This window comes from Ursus maritimus, unplaced genomic scaffold, assembly GCF_017311325.1.
Source record: "Ursus maritimus isolate PB19 unplaced genomic scaffold, ASM1731132v1 scaffold_16, whole genome shotgun sequence".
Taxonomy (NCBI): Eukaryota; Metazoa; Chordata; class Mammalia; order Carnivora; family Ursidae; genus Ursus; species Ursus maritimus.
The window spans coordinates 34,250,172-34,270,710 of NW_024424008.1; positions in this window are offsets into that span (position 1 = coordinate 34,250,172).

Genomic DNA, 20,539 nt, shown 5'->3' on the forward strand with positions numbered 1-20,539 from the left:
CTGCCCTCAAAATTTCCTCAGTAAGAAAAAGACATATGGTCCTTATCTACAATATTGTTTTAGAACCTCTGAACACTTAAAGAAGCAAGAAAATTAAATAAAAGATATCCAGATTGAACAGAAATAAGTAAAACTTATTCACAGGTGATATGCTTACTCAAGTTAAAAAAAGATAGAAAGTACAAAAAACAAAACAAAAGAAAACCACAGAGTGGAAATGATAAATGTGTTTAGCAAGTTTGCAGGATACAAATTCATTATACAAAAATCAATTATACCTACTGTTCATATTTTGGTTTCTAATATCATTCTCCAATAAAAGGAACCAGGGCTCCCTGGAGAAATGGTTGATTCTAAGACTGGACAAGAAACAGACAAGAGAATCCTGGAGCACCTTATAATGCCCGAAAGTAAGAAAGTGCTGACAAGAACAAAGGCACATTGATGAAGGCATGTCAAAGAGATGTGGGAGCCAACCGAAATTGTACCCTTCCAATGGCCAAAACTTAAACAAAGTTGAGCAATAAAATAAATTAGTATTGGATTATAGTTAAGCATAAAATAAATACCCATGAGTGTACATTGATACGAGTAAATGGTTGAATAAACGAATACACTGGGAAGCTGAGACAACTCTCCATGCAGAAGAACGCCAAAAAAAGTTATGTAGATACGCTGCCCTCAAGCAGGGATACCATAACACCCCAGTCCTTAAGGGTGGGCTGCACACAGTGACTTCCTTCTAAAAAGTCCAATATGGGATGGGTGGAAAAAGAATAACTTTGTAGTGGAGAAACCTGACAAACTCTGCCCCAGCCAGGTGATGAAGGGAACAGTAGCAGTGATTGCTCCCACGGATAGGGTGAACCCTTTGGTGATGAGAATAGCACTTTACCTCTGTGATCTTCCATCTTCCAGAACATCTGTAAACCCAGTCTCGTCATGAGAAAAACATCAGAGAAATCCCAATTGAAGGACATTCTTTTTTTTTTTAATTATTATTTTTAAAAGATTTTATTTATTTATTTGACAGGGAGAGAGAGAGAGTGAGAGAGAGCAGCAGCAGAGGGAAAGGAATAAGCAGACTCCCTGCTGAGCTGGGAGCCCAACACAGCATTCAACCCCAGGACCCTGGGACCATGATCTGAGCCGAAGGTAGATGTTTAACTGAGCCCCCAAGGCGCCTCCCAATTGAAGGATATTCTACAAAATATTTGACAGTACTCCTCAAAACCGTCAAATAATCTAAAACAAGGAAAGTCTGGGAAGCTGTTAGAGCCAGGAGAAGACCAAGGGGATATGCTGACAAAATGTGATGCGGTTTTCTGGACGGGATCCTGGAACAGGAAAAGGACATTAGCGAAAAACAAAAACAAACAAACACACAAACAAAAACCTAAGGAAATTTGAATAAATTGTGTACTACAGTAAATAATATTGCATCAATATAGGTCCATTAATTGTGACAAATATACCATACTGATATAAGTTATTTGTGGTGATGGAAACTGGGGCGATAAATGTGAACCCTCTATGCTCTCTTCTCAACTTTTTTTTTTTTTAAAGATTTTATTTATTTAGTTGAGAGATAGAGACAGCCAGCGAGAGAGGGAACACAAGCAGGGGGAGTGGGAGAGGAAGAAGCAGGCTCATAGCGGAGGAGCCTGATGTGGGGCTCGATCCCGTAACGCCGGGATCACGCCCTGAGCCGAAGGCAGATGCTTAACCGCTGTGCCACCCAGGCGCCCCTCAACTTTTTTGTAAATCTAAAACTGTTCTAAAAAATAAAGTCTGTTTAAAAATATATATCCATGACAAAAAAATGAATTGTACTTTTAATACTAACAAAGGATATTTTGGAACTTAAAGGATTTTAAAATACGATCTAGAATAAGATAAAAAATATGAAATATTTAGCACTAAATCAGGCAAAAGATGTATAACACTGAAAACTACAAAACATTGCCAAGAGAAAAAGACCCGCATGAAGGAGGACCTATGCTGACTGGGGGTCATGACTCAACATTCTCACCAATTCTCCCGAAACTGATCTACGCATTCAATGCACTTCCAAAGTCCCAGCAATATTGTCTTAAAAATTAACAAAATAATTTAAAAATTCATAAGGATATGCAAAGGCCAAACTTGAAGGCCTAACACTGCCTGATTCAAGACTGAGTGCGAGTGAAGCAGCCATTTCCTTGTTCTCTGTGAAAATGTTGACCTGGAGTTGAAGGAGGTGGTTCGTGTCCTTTCACTGTTTTAAGTAGTTGCCAAGCGATTTAGCTCAGGGTGAATGCATCATTAGCAGGGAGCACAGCTGCACAATCTTTGATGTGTTTATGCTCCAGGCTTGTTCCTTCCTAAGCAATAATAATTTTTTAATAGATTTTACTTATTTATTTTGAAAGAGAGGGAGAGAGAGAGTGTGTGTGTACGCATGTGAGAGAGGGGAGGGACAGAGGCACAGGGAGAGAGAATCTCATTGCAGTTAAAACAATGAGTGGCTGGGCTCCATCTCCTGACCCCAAGATCATGACCTGAGACAAAATCAAGAGTTGGACACTTAACTGACTGAGCCCTCCAGGCACCCCAGCAATAATAATTTCTAATTTCTCATCTAAACAAGTCCAATATCAGTTCCTCTGGTGCCTGCTAATCCTTAAAGTGTAAAATGAAGCCCCCATGTCTCAGGGTCCTGCAGACCCTCAGGAAGATGGCAAGGAGACCTAGGTCCATTACAAGCACTCATGTCCTTCCAGATGTTCCTCGTCATCAATGTCAGCTCATGCTGCACATACCTCAGTGTGTGTGTGTGTGTGTGTGTGTGTGTGTGTGCACGCACATGCATACATGCATGCATGAGCTCGTGGGAGACAAGGAAGGGGTACAATACTCCCCTCCTTTGAATGTTCTAGTCCAAAAACCTACAGGAAAATAAATACTTAGCAGCTCCTAAAGAGATCCGGTGATAATTTGCTTGTGCTCTGTGGAGTAGACTGTCTCTCCTTTCTCTATACCTACTCACTCTCCGAGCTTTTTCTTCTAGATGTTTTCCTTCTAATCTTCTTGGTTCTCAGAGCGGACTTTCTGGTTCATCTACAGGCTGACAAACTGTGACCACCTTCAAATGTGAACCTAGCATATCTTTCTCTCAATATTTTATTTACCTAAAAGAGGCAATCTTGAAATTTGGCTTCTATCAAAACAGTTTATAATCTCATGTTGTAATTGGCATGTTTTAACTGCAATATGTTAAAATTTGAAGGGGCCTTATGATCATGGCACAGCTCCTACCGCAAATCCTTTGTGCCAGACAATAGAAAACCAAGACTGGAGATGTTGAGTTTTCTCAAGACCACCCAGATGGTTGAGCAAAGGTGTAATGAGAATTCAGGTCTCCTGGGTTGTAATTAAAGGTATCACCAGTATATCCATCCTGCAGTCATAGGTTCTGTCAATGACAGACGTAGGTTAGAAGGTGAGGACCAAACTACCCATATATCAAGGATCAGCACTGACAGGGAGCTGAGGTGGAAGGTAGAAGAACCAGCGCCACCTCTGCTTGGAAGGAGCAAGAAGGGTGAAAAACACATTATGCCTTTCCTTTCACTCAGGTACATATGCATGGGTGCTGAGAGGCACACACACACACACACACACACACACACGCACGTTCATGGAGCCAGGTGTAAAATAAAAACCATCTGTATGAATACATCTATGCTTTACATTGAAAATATCTTTTTAAAGAGTATTTTCACACTAGACAGAAACTTGGTGGCTCATAAGGTCCCTGCCGACAGTCACATTATGGGATGCTGTGAGTCTCATCTCGTATGAGTCTTTTAATACATCTCGCTCCGAGCTGCCCTCTCTAACCGTTCAGTCTGCCAAGGGTGCCAGCACCCAAAACACACATTTGCTGGATGTCAGGACTTACGTTCATCCTCCACTTAAATCTCAAGTCCATTGATTTTCCAGTATACGTCTTATTTTCCACAAATGCAGAGACTTCCCTTCCATTTCCTTTTCTTTAGCTACCCCACACGCTAGTCTGCACCCTGCAAAGTGCAAGGCCAAGCGGTACTCAATGAATGCTCTCCCCCAGGCTGGCTCTCAGGTTTCCCTGTGCACTCTCTCTTCAGTCCCCTCCTAAACTTCATCTCCCCCACATACTTTTATCTATTTCAACCCATCTGCATATATCCTGCCTCTGCAGGGTTAGCAGTTCACAATGATGCCAGCCAATGGCTGTCACAGGAATTCTACCTCTGGGTCCACACAACTGCCAATAATTGGCGTTTGGAGTCTTTGGAGACATAATTGTGTGGTATTCATTCTTCAGGTTGAGGCAGAGAAGAAGGGACAGTCCATCAGGGATGGGGTCATTTTGCTGAAACCCTCATTCGCTTTCTGAGGCAGATCCATCCCATCTCTCAGGGCCTCTCTCTCTCTCTCTCAGCCTCCCCAGGATCTAAAAACCTTCCACCAGAGGGACAAGGAGGCTCTTCTCCATCCTCAGTTATTCCCTGGGATTCATTTCCAAAAGTCAGCTCCGAGCCATCAGTTTCAAATCCAGTCATTACACAGAAGTACCAAACCATATCACATAAGGTCAACATTCTTCATTACAATTCCATCTGTAAATTTTGAAACTAATCATACAATACATTTATGAATCCTTCTTCTCCTCCCTCAGGTCATAAATAATAATACAGTAGAAGACGGAGAAGTTAGCATTCACCACTAGGTGTTTTGTTTTGTTTTGTTTTGTTTTGTTTAATCTGCTCTGGCACCAGCTCTGGGTCTTAGCAAATTTAACCTGGAAGAGAATTCCAGTATCTCCATCAATGTCTGGTATGAGCACAACACCCACTCCAAAGCAGCAGGGTCCTGGGGGCACCTGGAAGGCTACTGTAGAAAAGCAGTGTTCAGATTCATTCCCCAGGAATTTCTGTGAATAAGGTGTAATTGTGGGATTATTTTAAGAAATGCCTCTGAGGTCTCTAGATCTATTCAGTACAGAACTTCTTGGAGCCCACAGGCACAGGAGTGCAAGGCAGGAGTGGGAAGCTTGGTGCTTGAGTCTGTCTATCCTCAGTGCAGGTGTCCAGAATGACCATGGCCCCTGCCGTAATTCAGCCCTGCCCAAGTATACCAAGAGCTTTCAGGCTTATTCACATTGACCTTTCACCAGCATGATCTGTAGCATAAGAATGACTAACAAAGACAGAATAACCTATTATGGACCTTAACCCATACTAGGTAGCTCAAGATACCACATCTCGTTTAATCCTCGTGATTGTCCTAAGCATGTAGAAAATATTTATTATATATAATATATATATAGAAAATATTTATTATATATAAAAATCAATGCTCAGAGGGGTTCAGTAATAACAGGGTATAAATTCAGATTTCTCTAAATTGGACAATCAGGCATTTCCCTTTCACGATTCTGCTGTGCATGATTACTCATTAAAGAAAAATAATAATTTGTATAAATATTAATTACTTTGTGTTTGTTCTCCTGGTATTTTCTCTTCCTCAATCCTCATGTCAGGCAAGTAATTAGATCCTTTTATGCTTCTAATTCTTCAACTCAGGGGCAGTTTTCAAGAAAGAAAGAAAAAAAAAAAAGGCAGCGAGAACTCAACAGCCATCCCTGTCTATCATAAAATTTTGGATTCAGATTCAGTAAGTAATGACACCAGGAGTGAAGGTTTTAGAGAGAAAGGGAGGAGAGAGAGAACCCCACAAACGGATCCCTCCAAAGAGCGAATGCTGGAGGTGAGTAACCATAGTCATCAGGACTAAATGACATGTTCCTGTCAGATCAAATGTTTCCCTTGCTAGAAATGTAAAAAAGTATATCATGGGAAATTAAGATACATAGATGCTGGGAAAGGAACTGATTATTTTCTCTGTGCTGGGGTAAGAATAAGGAAAGAAGTTAACTATAACTCTGCTATACTCATGCTAGTCCTACAAATCTCTAGGGATGACAATCCCACACTTTCCTTCAGTGGTCCTTTCTGATGTCAATCACCCTGGTATCTGGATTCTATCTGAAGTCCAAAATTCAACATACATTTTTTCAAATCTCTGAGAGGATATATGTGGGGACGTCAAGTAAAGTTTTGATCCTGATGGCTGCAGGAGCCAGCAGCAACTTTGGAGCCCACCAGTGGAGTAACGGATACGTAAGATACAGTTGGAGCACATTAAGGAATGTCAAAGAAAAGTCGAAGTAATGTGCACACACGGTAACATAGATGGTGTGGAATAAAAGAAACAAGTGAAAGAAGAAAACATCATTAAAAGCAAAATGATATTTTATTTAGTTACATACATATCCAAATAATTATTATATTCATACTCATATATTAAACCCATTGGGTCTGGTTCCTGTGAGAAGATGGGAGGGGAGGGGAATGAAATGGGAGGGGGGCATAAAGCACAATGTGACAAAGGGGGATTGCACTGATATGATTAACCTAGGTCTGAACCTGAGTCCATGGCATGGGAAAAAAGCAAATTCCTGTCCCCAAGAATGGTGGAATCAATGGTATTGGACCCGCCCCCTCATGAGAGACAAATGTAAAAATGGAGAGAATATATAAAGCATTTCAGGCATTGGAAAACAGGCCGGGCAGAACTCTACAGTCTGAGAGAAAGGAAGCATATGAGAATGTAGCAGGTGGCCTCATATTCACCTGGGTCCTTTGTTGGTGGCATTTTCTCAATTATGATCCAGGGAGACCTTGCCTATCTTAGCATACCATTCCTCCTTGCTGAGTTCAGGAGGCAGAAATCAGACTTCAGTGTTGCTGAAGTGATGAGAATTTACTAGACAAGTTACAAAAAAGAATAGAGACCCTAGACCCCTGTATAAGGACTAGGCTAAAGGCTGCAGATATGAGATCAAGACTCCTAAGAGGTCAAGCAGAGTAGTCCCCTCCCCGCATTGTAGCCCTGCCACTAGGTTCTCAGGCTGACTCCGGTCACTCATGCAACCTCACTGGACTTCAGTTTCCCTATGTATAAAATGAGAGGTTGATAAGATGTCATTTCTGCTATTCTGTGATGCTGATTGCAGGGCATTCTGAGCTCCTGGAAATTGGAGGAGGTGAAAACAAAGCCATAAGCATCAAATTTCTGGGGGCCAGGGGGCTTCTCAGCCCCGCTGTGGCCCCTTACCTGAAAACTGTGCTTTTCTCTTTCCTTGCCTGATACGGGCTGTGTCCAGAACAGCCATCTATCTCTACCACCAGTCAACGTATCCACCTTCTCTATGAAGGTGTGATTGTTATTGCAGCCTGTCAGTAAGGGCAACATAACAAAGAGCATGGAAATTTTTTTGTAATGATAATTGCCATTGAAGCAGAAGGGGCCCAGCTCAAAGGGACTGGCATGGAGATGAAAGGGACTGGGTTCTCATTCAACATCAGTCCCAGTTCATCTACTTCTCTTTGCTCCTCACAGAGAAAACTGCCCTCCCCCCAAGCGGGGTCCACAGCCATGGGCTCTGTCCCACCACCTGCCTGCCAGACCTTCACTTTATGTCTGAGAAGTTCCTGAAGTGCCCTCACTGGATTTTAGTAAATAAAGGAAACTCCACACTGACTACCCCAGGGAGGGACTGAGGGAAGATTGGGGAATTCTGTCTCTGGGGAAAGGTCTTGCAAGGGGCAGTCTGTTCGGATCCCTTCCATGATGACACTGAGTGAGATGAGACCCCAGGGAGAAGAATGCTGCCTGGGGCTTAGTCCCAAGAGCCTGAGAGCTTGGTGGTCTGAACCTCCAGGGCCGGCCAAGGACTGTTCCAGAGACTTCTGGCCTCAGTCACATTCCAGAATGGTAGAGCAGGGAATGTCAGTATACAGTGGCTCTGCCTCTCACTTGTCCTGTGTGCTGGGCTCTCACCTGTGAAGCATGGCTGGTGGTCAGATGACTGCTCTCAAGGGATGCTTTCGGGACACTCAGCTTATTGGGTCCCACTGCTGTGGTCCCTGTTCAAACTGGATGAAGGATACCATGTCTCATTCTATGTCTCTACAGCTCCAACCCCTTTCTCTAGCCCCTAAACCCTTTCTTCCTCACCCCTGGGCCCAAAGTTGAGTGGGCAGACTGGCCTGAAGAGTCTGCACTGACAGTGAAGGCCACGCCTGCTTGGACCCTTTGTGAGATCAACAGCTCTAACGTCCCAATTTGAATTACCCACCTTCTCACCCAGAACCTCTACAGTTGGTCAAGACAGGGAGAACATCAGGCTGCGCTCAGAGTGGCAAGATCTCCAGAAGTTTCCACACCAGGCCTAATGTGAAGGGCTTTGGTTCCATTCCTGCTGAGGAGGCTGATCCTCTTGGCTGAGTGGCCTCCATCAGCCTGTGGGTGACTCTACTCAACAACTCTGTCTTTTGGTTTTCCCAGCTTCTTGAGTGACAGGACAGCTCCTGTCTGCCCACAAGGACATTCTGAAGACTCCCAGGACCCACAGAGAACAGAGGCAGCCTGGTAACGCTAACCACATTGATGATTCTAACCCTCATGTGGCAGGAAGGGATGGAGCATGGAGACCACTGGGTTGTTGCTGAGCAGACTGAAACTTGAGACAAGGTAAGGGGACTGTTCTTGCTGACCAGTGTGTGTGGCCTGAGTAGACAGCCAATAGCCGCACTACCCACTTCAACTTGGGTCCCATGGGCTCACTTGGGTAACTGCTCTAAGAAAAGGGAGGTCAGGGGCCTATAGTCAGGTTTTGGTTGGAACAGACTGTCAATTCTCTGGCAGAGTGAGCTTTCTCAGGTAGAAACTTTAAGCAGGGGGCTTGGTCATCCTAGGGAAATAATCTTGAGCTGTTGGAAGTTATGCCAGTGTTTATGCATATCACTTAGTATAGGGGATGGATGAAATCATTTGTGCTGAGAGTCTGCAGTTCTCATTGGCAAAGGTTGAATCAAGCTTAGTTGACAAGAGGGCTCAGCGTTGCCTGGTAGAGTTTAGTAAAAGAGGGATCATTGCTGGGCTCATGGTATGGTGAGATAACCTCTTCATTATGGGTCATGTTCTACCTGGAGTTATGCTCCGAGTGTGAATGCAACCAACCCCAATGGCCTTGGTTATTACCCCTCTGCCTTCATTTTGGAGTTGAGCAATCACGGGGCCTGAGGAATATTCTACACAAAAATTCCGGGAAAACTGGTTGGTGGCCAATGAGGTCATAATTCAACTCAGATCTGTCTAATCACACTGCACCACTCCAAACACACCTATGGGACCCTGGTATGAGAGGAAGAGGAAGAGGCACCAGAGTAAGGCTTCCAGCTTCCTCTCAGGAGATTGTCCAAGGACAGGCCTTTTCCAGGGTGAGTAGCTGAAGGAATCATTTTTCTACGATTCAGTCTTTCTTTGCTTTCCCTAAAGATTTTGAAGCTCAAAACCCTTGGCCATCCCTATGAACCATGAAAGTCTGCTCCTCTACTCAGCACTGAAAGCAGCTAGAGGTCTTCACAGGGGCAAACCCATACCTCATATGATTTCATGCCCACATCATCTGGTGTCCAGGTGTGTCCGATAAGGAACTATTTTGCCCAGATCCTAGCACTGGCACTCAGGTCTGTGTTGTCCTGGCCTCATCTCCTCTCTCACAGCAGGGGAGTCCAGGAGTCATGGGTACCTGCATGGAGGCCGCAAGTGGTGACACCATTATGACCCTGCCCCACTTCCTCCTGCAAACTCCCCCAGAAAGACCTTAGGGTCCTCACCTTGTGAGCAGAGTAGAAGCAGCAATTTTTCAAGGTGCATCAGGAGCTGGGGAGCAGGTGCCATTCAAGGATAGCGAACACTAGCCTGGAGTGGTGGACAGCCTGAACGTTCCACTTCCCTGGATATGGTGGCAAGGCTAGTGCTCCTGAGGCTTGTCACGTGCCTGGCACTGCACAGAGCCCTGTCATTCTGGGCACAGTAGTATGTAGTCCTCACAGTGAGGCTGGGGGAGATATTGTTATGATTTCTGATTTATAGAAAGGAAAAATGGGGACTGAGAAGTTGGGAGCTTCCCTGTCACAGCCACCCCTGGGCTATGGTCCCGGAAGCCTATATCACTGAGTAGAACAAGGAGGTGGGACAGCAACCATGGGTCAGGAAGTAGTGCCCTGCTTAGGGACCAGTACAATTACTAGCTCACCATGTGGCAGTGGACAGGCCCTCACTCTCTGTATCAACCCCCCCTGCTGGAAAATGGGATAGCAGCCCCGATCTGCTGCACTCCCAGGCCCCTCTGAGGGTCAGGTACCCCAGGACCTGTGGAGTCTCTACTGCTTTTCTTTCGAAGTCAACAGCCCACGCCCTTTCAGAGGGAGAAGTGAAGTGACACAGGTTATTCTTTCCATAGTTCTCAGCTTGTGCCCAAACTGTGTTTACTCCAAGTGCATGTCTGGGTAAGTGTCTCTGATTCGTCAAAGATAGGAGTGACCGGTGGGGCCCAGTGTGCTCCCCTAGCCCCTTGTCAGAGTCAGGACCTAGAGTTAAAGCAAGGCTTCAACCAAGCATCCCCTCACTCTGTGTCCTGGGAGCACCTCTGCCTCCAGGTCAGGGCTTGCACCAGCCTGGGACTCCAGGACTTCCCCACAGGACACTGAGCACTGAGGACTCAGGAGGCAGCTGTGGACAAACTCTTACCTGACCTTTCTATGGGAAAAAGGGAGCTAAGAGAAGACAGGCTATTGTGCCAAAGCCACACAGGATGCTTGTGGGCACAATGGGATTTTGCCATAACTCTCCAGGATGTAGGGCTCTGCCTAGTGGGGGGCAGGTTCCAACTCCTTGGCTGCTGTATGTATGAGTGCCCCGAGGGTCTCTCTAGTTCCCATACTCCTGCCTACTCATGACCTTCAGCAACTGTAATGGCCTATCTGACCCATCCCAGGGTGAGATCTGCCCATGGGACTGGCTTGTCCTGGGGGTGAGCCAGGAGGGGGAAAAGCAGCCTCATCCCCTGCCAGATCTTCCTCTAGCCCCAGGTGAACATTCAACTCCACCAAAGCTCAGGACCTGGGTCATCAAGTGAACAGCCCTGACAGAACATCTCAATTCCCCACCTGCCCCTGCCCAGCACCTGTGCTGCCCCAACCCCTGGCAAGTTTCTGTGAGGCCAGATGCAGATGGTACCCACAGTGATGCCACACCCTGGGACTGTGGTGGGCTCTTCTCCCTCAGAATCCACTCATGTCTGCTCTCAGGATCTGAAGGCCTGGACTCCTTTCCTACCCAGAGGTCACTATTGGCCACTCAACTCAGTTCCAAGTTTCCTGGCCACCTGGAGTAACTGAGCGAACTGATCTCTGCAAAGTTTCTGTTCTCGCTTCTGGGACTGCTCTGTCAGTGAGGTCCCTGCACCCTCAGACAGGTACGAGGCCAGATAACACTTTTCTCAGGATGAGTGGCGTCAAAGTCCACCAGCATACCAGCAGAGACACGCTTCAGGATAAGAGAGTCTTCTGTAAATAGGAAGTCCTTTATGAAAGGGAGGGCTGCGAGAGCCAGAGACCTAGAGGACTACACTGCAGTGTCAGTCTGCTGCAGTGAAAACACAGCTGTGTGGGAGGTTGAGTCAGGATGGGGTGCATCCAGGGGGACTCTGGGATTGGTCAGGTCCTAGGGCAAATGATACCTCTTCCTGCTTAACTGGCCTCCTGAGAGGAAGCAGGAGGACAGGGTGCCTTTGATGAGCATTTCCTCTTCCCTCTGGAACAGATACAAATCAGGCCACCCAACTCCCCTTCCTAGCAGGATCTGTAGAGTGCAAATGGTTGCTGACCCTGGCAGAGACTGTCTACCCTGTACCTGGGACCTCCTGGCCCAGCAGGACTCATTCTTGGACATTTGTTCTACCCCAGGAAAAAGAAGCCTGGGGTTAGGATATCCATCAAGTTAGACCAACAAGCACATATTGGTCAGCTCTGGTGCAGGCGTTGGGGAACAAAGCAATCATATGATCCAGACTTTGTCCTCCTAAGCTGACAGTCTCACTGGTGGGGAGGGCAGGTGGGGAACATGATAAGCAGAGGGCAAGAATACAGGATCTTGGAGGGTGATGCCGTGGCTTGTGTACTCCCAGGGCTCCCAGATATTGGAAGAAGGAGAATTCACTCGGGCAGCGGTAAAGACAGCATGGTGGCGGAGGGCAGTTGATTGGCCACTGAGCGTTGGTAGGGTTGCCTGGTAGCTTTAGCAAATAAAAACACAAGGCACTTCAGCAAGTAGAACATAACTCCTCACTCCTTAAGTGTGATCTGTGAATAGTGACTTTCTTTTAAAAGTATACAATATGGAAAAGGGAAAAAAAGACTAACTTTACAGTAGATATACCTGTCAGCCAGGTGATCAAGGTCGGCTCCAGCAGGGATAAGTCATGTTGATAACATGCACACTTCATGTGATGTGATGAGCACGGCACTTCATCTCTGCACTCTTTCTCCAAAAAAATCCCATAACCCATGTCTCATGATATGAGAACAATATCAGACAAATCCCAACTGATGGGCAGTCTACGAAACACGTGACTTCAAAACAATTTAGGTTACCAAGAAGAAGAAAAGTCTGAGAAACTATCATGACAAGAGGAGCCTGAGTAGGCATGATGACCAAATGCCATGTGGGATCATGGAAAAGGAACAGGCCAGGAAAAAACTAAGGAAATAAAGTATGTATTTAGTTAATAATACTGTCATTGTTAATTACAGCATGTTAAAGTGCTCATTAATTGTGACAAATGTGCAATAATAATTTAAGATGCTAGTAATAGAGGAAACTGGGTGTGGGCAATATGGGAGCGCCCTGTACTATCTTTGCAACTAAATTGTCTGTAAATATAAAGCAATTCTAAAATAAAAATATTATTAAAAAATACAAGGCTCCTGGTCAAATTTGAATTCCAAATAAACAATAGACTATCTGTTAACATAAGTATATCCCATGAGATATTTGAGACATACTAAAAAGAAGTGTTTGTTTACCTAAAATTCACATTTAACTGAGCACCCTGCATTTTATCTGGCATAAAGCACCCACAGAGTGGGTAGACTTCTGAGAAGAGGTAGAAAGACACAACACCAGGAGATAGTGGCCTCCTCTCTACTCCCGCGTTAAAAGTCATTTTACCAAAATCCACCCCAAAGGCTAAGCTTCTTAGAAGTAAGTTTCAGCCAGGTCTTAAAAGAAATCATATGCTCTAGGCCCGGGGTTTTATGTTTTTTGCAAGGTTTTTAAAAATGTGACTTTTATTACTTTAAGTAAAAATAACACAGTTTCTCTTATTATAAATGTAATCTATGTTCATCATGTAAAAATTGGAAACACTGTTTACTAAAATCAATGTTAGATGTAATATATTTTGAAAATACTAGTGAATAATTATAATGTTTGCAAATGAAAGGTTTTTTATGTATGACATTTAAAGAAATAATTAGAAGGCTGATGGATTTAAATACAGCATTTTTAGCTTCTGTGTTTCAAAAATACCATAAATGAAATTAAAAGGGAAACAACAGATTAAGGGACTATTTGAAAGCTCTATGAGGTGTTAAGCACTGATAAATCCTCCTAACCTACTATGTAAGGAGTGCTTACAAATCATGGAGGAATGGGGACATGGGAAGAAGGGTGGGGGGGGAGGGGGAGAGAAAGAAACACAATCTTCTGGTAAGCTCCAGCCTGTATTTAAATTCTCTCACCCTGCATTAACCCACATAGGCCACATTTCCGGCCACACCAGCCGCATCCTCAGCCTGACCCCAAAAGCCTACTGCCTGGGGCTGAGGCAGGCCAGAACTCTGCCTTTGAACACTGTAGGTGAAGCAGAGGGCAATGTAGGGCTCCCCAAACTTAGAACAATGGTCACCTCATGCATCATGGTCTCCTTCCCTGGAAGGCTGGGGATACCCATATCCTTAGCTACTGGTACTCTTATAGGAGGACCTCCTGTCCGGGTTTGGGTGCCAGGCTGCCTACGGCCCTCACGCCTACCCACAGGCCACGACTGCCCTGAGCTGGGAGCTAATTCTATATAACTTTCTGCACAGAGGGTAGAGGATGTGGGGATAGAGGTCAGAATAGGGAAACCCAGAGCAGAGTCTGTCCCTCAGATGTATTCAGTGCCAACCAGTCCACTGGGGAGGCCCCCAGCCAATTCTTCAAAAGCTTCCTGCAAAAGATGGGAATACATGGGAAGGCAGATGAACAGAGACGCAATGCTCCAGGCAGGCCTGGGGATTCATCTGCTGGCAGTATGCCCCTGTGCAGGAGGGGCTGAACAAAACAATTATCAGGGCAGAAGGAGAAAAGAAACGTAGGAGGACCTCAAGAGTGCTTCAGGATCTGAAAGAAAATTCCTTGTCATTTGTCCCCTGGGATCCAGGGCTGGGCAGGGTTCAGGGGAACTCTCATAGTAAGGCAAGGAGGCAATACTGTCGCTGAGCCCTTGGAACTGCAGGCCTCACTGAAACCAATCTCAGTGGCTGTGGATAGAGCACCCACCTTCATCCCTTCAGGTGAGGCACACCAGTAGGTGCCATGCATGGATGGGTCCCCAAAACTTTCTAAGGGGGCTTTGAATAGCTGCCTGGGTTGACTGCATTCCCCCCAGGCAGTCCCTGTCATGAGTTCAGCTGGGGCTAAGCATAGCCATTTAGTTCCCTTTGCAAGGAGCTGCAGATGGTGAGGACATCAAACCTTCCTGTCACCTCCACAGGTAAGCAATGAGCACGAGACTTGGGGGACTAAGAGCACCAGCATTGTTGCCTTTCCAGACCAAGATGAGCAATTAATGCCCTCCTCCCCCCACCCACCCATCTGCACTCAAGTGTCCTGCATACTTCCAATGATAGCTACTGCATTTCCATTTCAAGGGGAAAGAAATATTGCATAAATACCCACCTACTTTCCCATTGCTGTGTCTTCCAAGCTATTTTCAGTGGGAGAGTTTAATGATTATTCGAGATGGCTAAGATGATGAAAGCTTTAAGTGGCCCTGAGGACTTATGGAGAGCGAGCCGACTCCTCATATTTACATTTCGCTCATTTCCATCACCTAGGGCTAGTGGGGCCTGAGAAGAATACGCATTTTACTCAGTATCGTGGAGGGTTTCCATACAGGTGAACTGAGCTAAGTTGGCTGCTGCCCAGGGAGCTCAAATTTTATTTGTGGAGACACAATCTTACCAAGTGCCATCGTAGCCCTGAACATTTATCTAGAGCTTTATGATCCCCAGAATGCCCTCACGTGTATTACCGCACGGACCCCTCCCCAGAGCCCAGCTTTACCTTTCACACATGAGGAGGGGTCTCAGAGGGCCAGGTGGCCTGCCCAAGGTCAGATAGCTGGTAGATAACAAAGCCAGAAGGCAAACCCAGCAGGACTTCCAGAGCCCAACGGTCACCTCACACAGAGACCCGAGACCTCTCCAAAAGGCTCAGAGTCTGTGGCTAGACCCCTGTCGCTTCAGGCATCACCAGGCTGAAGAGGAGTGGGAGAAGCATCATAGTTCTGCTTGGTAAGATCCTGGTCCGCAAGATGCATAGACCTGGGGAAGACAACTTTTCTTAATCTGGATACACAGGGATAACTGTAATTCGGTCAAAAGTGCTTCAGTATAGAGATAAGGGTTCTGGGTCCTCTGGGAATTTACAATCTGTGGATCAAAGCCAAATAGTCAGAAAGCTTTTCATTTTTCTGTGTTTGCTCGGACTCTGCAGTACAACTGAATTCAGTGATAGGGAGGTAGAGCGGGCAATATGGTATAGACATACAATCAATAAATTGTGGTATAGACATACCATGTAAAACAATTTCACAATAAAATCCAACAAACTGCTAACACGTAGAGCGACATGGGTGATGCTGACAGATGGCATGCTAGTGAAAGAGGCCTGTCAAAAAATGCCCACTGTGTGGCCCTGTGTGTATGAAGATGTGAACCCCACAGAATTCAAACGTGGGATTAAATAGTTAGAAAAGTGGCTGCCTGGAAAGGGGCAGTAGGGAACTTTCTGTGGGGAAGAAGGTGTTTTATGTCTTAGTACAGGTGTGGGTTTCACGATGTGAGCATTTGTCTTCAATCATTCACAGACTTAAGATTTGTGCATTTCACTGCATGCATATTTTTCCCTGAAAAAAGTGCACAATGATTTTACTTTTATAGTCTGAAAACCACCAGTGTCTAGCCATGTTGTTGGAATTCAGAAGGGCAGTTTCCCTCGGTGGGTGTTAGGATTAGGGCACAAGAGGACCCTCTGGGGCAGTGGTGATGTTCTCCTTCTTGAACTGGGCTCTGAAAATTCTGTTCACTTAATGATTTGTGTGCGGTTCTCAAACATAGTGACACTTCAGTAAAAAGTTTATACGAAAATATTTAAGCCATATACCTTATGTTATTTTGTCCCCCCCTATCTTACATAATTCTGGGGAGTGGTCCCTACACTGCATTTGGGATAATGTATTTGTGGGACATTCTGAAACGCTGAGGCCATTTTGGGTTCTCTCTATAAGCAACAGGAGTTTGAGTGATTAGCATAGCCAGAGCTACGGGTCCCCATCCCTCGTTCGTGTCTGAGAAGGGCCTGGATCTGCTCTGGTCTCAGCCTGGCCAGAGATCCTCAGGGGACTGTGGCCCAGCAGGGACATCTTTCTGCTATTGCTGCAGTGCTGTAAGCTTCAACTTAAACTTCAATTGAGCACAGAGCCAAGAGTAGAACAGGCAAATTTTCTTAAATCGGTAATGCGAAATCATGGAAATGGTAGGTTCTGGTTCCTGCCACAGGGTTCCAAAATCCCTTGGAGTTTCTTGGGTAACAGCAATGTATTTTGTTCTTGTGAGGTGACTCTGAGTAGGCTCCTGGATGGGGGAATTAGAAAGACCAAACTTAGAAGCTTGGAATTTTCATGATTAAAAGTTTGGAGTTTTTAGCCCTTCTCTGACCTACTCCAAAGAGGAGAAAGGGGCTGGAAATGGAGTTGATAATTGATCATGGTTATGTAATGAAGGCCCCCCCCCCCAAAAAAAAATCCCAAGAGTATAGAGTTTGGAGAGCTTCCAGGTTGGCGAACACATCTGCATACCAGGAGGGCAATGCATCCTAATTCCATGGGGATAGAGGCCCCTACGCTTGGGACCCTCCCAGGCCTTACCCTATGTATCTTTCATATGGCTCTCATCAATATCCTTCATCATATTCTTTCACAATAAATTGGTAAACAGTAAGTAAACTTTCTCCTAAGTTCTGTAAGCCACTCCAGCAAATAATCAAAGCCAAGGAGGAGTTGTGGGAAACTCCAATTTATAGCCAATTGGTCAGAGGCACAGGTGACCATCTGCATTTGTAGTTGACATCTGCAATAGAGACAGGTGGTGGGGCAATCTCGTTGACTGAGCCCTTAGCCTGTAGGAATGATGCTATCTCTGGGAACATAGTGTTAGAATGAAGTTAAATCATAGGACATCCAGGTGGTGTTACAGAATTGCTTGGTGTTGGGCCACCACACACACACACATTTGATGTCGGAGTATTGTGAGTATGGCAGGCTTGTGAATACAGGAGCCATACAGCAGGAAGAGGGAGGCTGCCTACTCAGGTAATGTGCAGGCTCAGGGCTGAATGACATCCTCATTGTCATTCTCGTCATACTGGGGTTTCGGATGGAGCAGAGAGCTTTTGGGTGAGACATGCCTAGCCCCCAGGCTCCTGAATCCCTCTTTCCTGGCAGGTGACCATGTCAGTTCTCTGTTACTGAGAACTGGGGAGTGCCTAGACCCAGAGTCCTCTGCACTAGGCAGTGGCAGGTGTCCTTTTCAAAGAGAATGTCCCCCACACCATTAGAACTGACATCATAAGGTTGTACCTTATGAACTACGAACTATTTGACCTTCACAACAAGTTAGGCACAAAGTTTTAGATCATTTACAGGCTAGGAAGCTAGAGCCAGGAAGGTCACCCTGACTGGGGCTGCAGTCTCTGACCTGAACTTTAGATTGGGGATTTTTCTACTACCCCTGACCCCTCTTGTTGACCCTAGACCCTTGTTGTGTCCCTGGAGAGATGAGAAACATTGGACACCCTCATCCCAGCTTCCTCTGCTCCTCTCCTGGGTCCAGGCTGCTCTCCTGCATGGGCTGCTGCACACTGAACCCATCCCTGGTACTGTCATTATCTCCCCACCAGACACTGATCTGAACTCATCCTCCTTCCCAGATACACAGCTGGTCGAGGTCTAATTCCTTCTGCGTTCAGAGTGACAGGTAAGAATTATTCACATTGATTGGTAAATGAGGAACGTGGCAGCATGCTAGGCTGGTGAGAGAAACTTCCAGAAGCCCTGAGCCCTGTCCCACTTTTTTTTTTTAAATGCTTTTCTTTTCTTTTTTTTTTTTTTTAAGATTTTATTTATTTATGTGACAGACAGCCAGCGAGAGAGGGAACACAGCAGGGGAGTGGGAGAGGAAGAAGCAGGCTCCCAGCGAAGGAACCCGATGTGGGACTTGATCCCGGAACGCCGAGATCACGCCCTGAGCCGAAGGCAGCCGCTTAACCACTGCGCTACCCAGGCGCCCCTCCTGTCCCACTTTCTTACACCCCAAGACCTCCCACTCTACTGCAAGTATCAGATTTCCCTCTTTACTTCCCAAGGACAATTAGGAAAGGGAGAGTAAACAATAACATCAAACCAAAAAAGACTAAGTATCTTCCCCCCAACTTTATTTTCTTTGGTCTAAAGGACAATATACCAAAAAAAAATAAATAAAGACTAACCTTCTGGCCAATCACAGTTTAGTTGCTCTGCAACAAACAAACCTGCAATCCTGCGATGCATATTTACATCTCATTAACCAAAGTCAAATGCATCAAAAGCATTAAAATTAAGATATTAGGTCCAATTATCCTGTCAACAGCAGTTGGAGGAAATTGTCAAAGGTTTATTTATTCATTAGCTTAGAGACAATTTGAGTGGCTCCCTAATTATTCACTGCCATATACTCTTTTACTTCTCTTCTTGCATACTAAAAAAAAAAACAAAAAAAAAAAAACCTTGTTTTGGGTTTTCATTTCTCCGCAGTGCTGCAGCCTGCAAATGTTGGCAAGGCCAAACCCAGGGAGGCCTGGGAAGGGCTTGTGTCCTTTGTGTATCATCAGGGTCCTGCCAGGCCATGGCCAAGCTACAAGTGATTAGGAGGTTAAAAAGGCCAGGGCACCTGCTCGGCTGCTGGGTCCCCACAGATGCCGTCTGGGTGCCTGGCTAAGGCTTCTGACTGGCCAGCACAATTCGCCCAGCCTTACTGACTTCACAGCTAGCCCTGCAGAGCTGGGGTCCACTGGGCCCTCTTTGTCCAGGAACCCAGCATCCTCCTCCCCTTGGGTCAGCAGTTGTCACCAGCCTCAGCTCTCAGGCCAGTCTCTGCTTGGTCAAAGGGGGCACCTCATGAGTGTTTGTTGAGTGAAAGAATGGAAATCTTGACAAAGCTCTTTACTGCGGGTGAAAAGATCACTGGGCCCAGGTTGTGTCCCTGTGGGTAGTCTTGGGCTCTCGTCTTCAGAGAGAGGCTTCACCCGGAGCACCATCCTTCCTGGAAGCTTCTGCCTGGCTTCTTCAGTAGATCCTGTTGCCCAGCTTCCTCTGTTTTCCTCCTCTCTCCTCCCTGAGTCTCTGTGTTGTCCCAGCTCAGCTTTCCCTTCTCCCAGCTAACAGGGCACCATATGAACCTTTAACCCTGCAGGTGTCCTTTGGTGTTTTTTTTTTATATTTTTTTTATTATATTATGTTAGTCACCATATAGTACATCCCTGGTTTTTGATGTAAAGTTCGATGATTCATTAGTTGCATATAACACCCAGTGCACCATGCAATACGTGCCCTCCTTACTACCCATCACCGGTCTATCCCATTCCCCCACCCCCTCCCCTCTGAGGCCCTCAGTTTGTTTCTCAGAATCCATAGTCTCTCATGCTTCATTCCCCCTTCTGATTACCCCCCTTTCTTTATCCCTTTCTTCTCCTACCTATCTTCCTAGTTCTTATGTTCCATAGATGAGAGAAACCATATGATAATTGTCTTTCTCTCCTTGACTTATTTCACTTAGCATTATCTCCTCCAGTGCCGTCCATGTTGCAGCAAATGTTGAGAAATCGTTCTTTTTGATAGCTGAATAATATTCCATTATATATATGGACCACAACTTCTTAATCCAGTCATCTGTTGAAGGGCATCTCGGCTCCTTCCACAATTTAACTATTGTGGACAGAGCTGCTATGAACATTGGCCCTATGCATATGGCCCTTCTCTTCACTACGTCTGTATCTTTGAGGTAAATACCCAGTAGTGCAATGGCTGGGTCATAGGGTAGCTCCATTTTTAACTTTGTAAGGGACCTCCACACTGTTTTCCAGAGTGGCTATACCAACTTGCATTCCCGCCAACAATGTAGGAGGGATCCCCTTTTTCCACATCCTCTCCAACAATTGTTGTTTCTTGCCTTGTCTATTT